Genomic DNA, 2,703 nt, shown 5'->3' with positions numbered 1-2,703 from the left:
ATCCAAGAAGTGCAGCATACCCCAAACAGAATAGATCCAAATAGATATTCTCCAAGGCACTTATTAATCAGATTGTCATATGCCAAAGACAAGGAGAGAATTTTGAAAGCAGCAAGAGGAAAGCAATCCACCATATACAAGGGAAGCTCAATAAGACTGTGGATTTCTCAGCAGAAACCATGGAGGTGAGAAGGCAGTGGTATGATATATTTAAGATTCTGAAAGAGAAAAACTGTCAACCAAGAATTCTATACTTAGCAAAACTGTCCTTCAAAAAAATGAGAGGGAGACCCATGTAGACATACCAAAGTTTCATCATGAAGTTTGCTCCATGCTGTTCTGGTAGTGGGCTCACAGCCATGAACATGGCACAACTGCAACTTCAAGAAGATTATGGTAGTTCCATCCACAAGGATTTATTTACCTAACATTATCAAAGATTCAATGAAAGACTCCAAAAATCATTCATAAATATTACCAAATTCACCATATTAGACATTTTTACATGAGGAAAGTCAAATTCACGCAACAGGATTACCATGATGAACTCTCACAGATTTTATCAGATTTCCCCAAATTGGATGATATTCATCCATTTTATGCTGATTTGATGAATATTCTCTATGACAAGGATCATTACAAATTAGCTCTAGGACAAATAAATATTGCCAAAAATTTAGTGAACAATGTTACTAAAGATTATGTATGGCTTATGAAATATGGAGATTCTCTCTACCACTGCAAACAGCTGATATGGACTGCCCTTGGGCAAGTGTGTATTATTATCAAGACACAGAAACAGAGTTTGGAATATTTGGAACAAGTGCATTAACATTTATTCCATTTGCTAACCATTGGTCCAAATGCAAAGACTCTGCTTTAATGTGGGTACCCAAATGTCAGAAAATTCAACTTCATCAATAAGGTGATAAGAGCAGATGTAGATGTGCAGCTGTATGCCTTTACAACTAAACCTTTGCTTGCTGGGCACATGGATTACAAGTATCTGCATTAGCAGGCTGTAGCTACTCCAGGGATTTTGGGTCATCCTTTGGAGGATAGGAATGCCATTGAAATGCAAGTCATCACAGCACTGGCCCACCTTCATGTTGCAATTTTGTATGTAATGGATTTGTCCGAACAAAGTGGATATGGATTGAATGAGCAGCTAGAACTCTTCCTAAATATTAGACCTCTCTTTATCAATAAGCCTCTTACATTTTTAGCAAATAAATGTGATGTGAAGAGAGTAGCTGAACTTTCTGAAGATGATCAGAAAATATTTAGAGATTTGCAGACTGAAGGATTTCCTGTGATAGAAACCAGCACCCTGACAGATGAAGGCACTATTAAAGTTAAAACAGAGGCTTGTGATAGGCTTTTGGCTCATTGAGTTGAAATCAAAATGAAAGGAAATAAAGTGAATGAAGTGCTGAACAGATCGTATTTAGCCCTACCAAACGAAAGAGATGATAAAGAAAGACCACCTTTCATCCAAAAGGAGTAGTAGCCCATAAGAAGAAAACGGAAACTGAGGAGCCTAAAAAAGAGACAAGAAAGAGATATTGAGCTGGAAATGGGAGATGATTACATTTTAGATCTTCAGAAGTACTGGAATGTAATAGATTCATTTGAAAAATATGATAAGATACCAGAGACCTGGGAAGGCCATATAATACAGTTGATTATATTGATCCTGATATCATGAAGAAATTGGAAGAGTTAGAAAAAGAAGAAGAGCTAAGAACAGCCACTGGAGAGTATGACAGTGAATCTGAAAGTAAAGATAAGGAAATTGTGGATCCAACAGTTGTCAAGGCAAATTAGAGAAAAAAGAAACTAAAAACTCTGCAGTTCAAAGAAAAGAATACCCAGGGAACCAGAATGCCTTGAACTGCTAAAAAGGTTCAGCAAAAGTTTTGGAGGATGAGATGCATAGTTTTGGTGTTGACATGGACGATGAAGACGATGCTCACTATGCAGTCTGGTACACATTTTGGAGTGTTACCGGGAAAAGAAAATGGGAAGAACCTGTTCCACCTTCTTGTATAATTCAGAGTCGTAGTTGTTCTCAAACCCCACATGATGTTTCTGGCCTTAGGGATGTCAAGATGGTGAAGAAAGCTAAGACTATGAAGAAGAATGTTCAACACAAGATGAACCACTTGGGGAAGAAAGGGGAGGCTGGTAGATACGTGATTGACACGAAGCCCGAACACTTACTCTCTGGGAAGAAGAAAGCTGGCAAAAAGGATAGAAGATGGCGTCCTTTTGAATTGAAATTGGCTGAACTGATTTTTTTGTTGTTCTTTGTTTTTTGGTATTGTTTGCTTTGGTTTGGTATGGTTTCATAAAGTTGGAATACTGATCCATAAACTGAAAATGCAATGACAATAAGTAATGCACTTGTTGCTTTGCTGGAAATCATGGTTAACTTAACTATATACTCTTTGTAGACAAATCATACCTATGAAGTAGTTCTTGCAAGAACTTGTTTATATTTCTACTGTGAATCGGTGGGATATTAGATCTATACATCCTCTTTCAATCACGTTCACCCCTGATATGGTAATATTACTTATAGGCCCACTAGTGAACTGCCTTCACATCTATCTATTCCATTGCAATAAAGTTCAACTTCATTAGCTAATTGTTCACCCATCTCAAGCTTCCATTTATCTCTAGGTCCCCTATATTTTGTAT

General features: G+C 37.2%; 1 pseudogene; it reads left to right on the top strand.

The window, feature by feature from the left end:
- The first annotated feature begins 366 nt into the window (after positions 1 to 366).
- LOC143666126 (GTP-binding protein 4 pseudogene) lies at positions 367 to 2,354 on the top strand (annotated as a pseudogene).
- Positions 2,355 to 2,703: the final 349 nt, after the last annotated feature.

The sequence above is a fragment of the Tamandua tetradactyla genome, chromosome 22, assembly GCF_023851605.1.
Source record: "Tamandua tetradactyla isolate mTamTet1 chromosome 22, mTamTet1.pri, whole genome shotgun sequence".
Taxonomy (NCBI): domain Eukaryota; kingdom Metazoa; phylum Chordata; class Mammalia; order Pilosa; family Myrmecophagidae; genus Tamandua; species Tamandua tetradactyla.
This window is presented reverse-complemented; position numbering and strand designations above follow the sequence as displayed.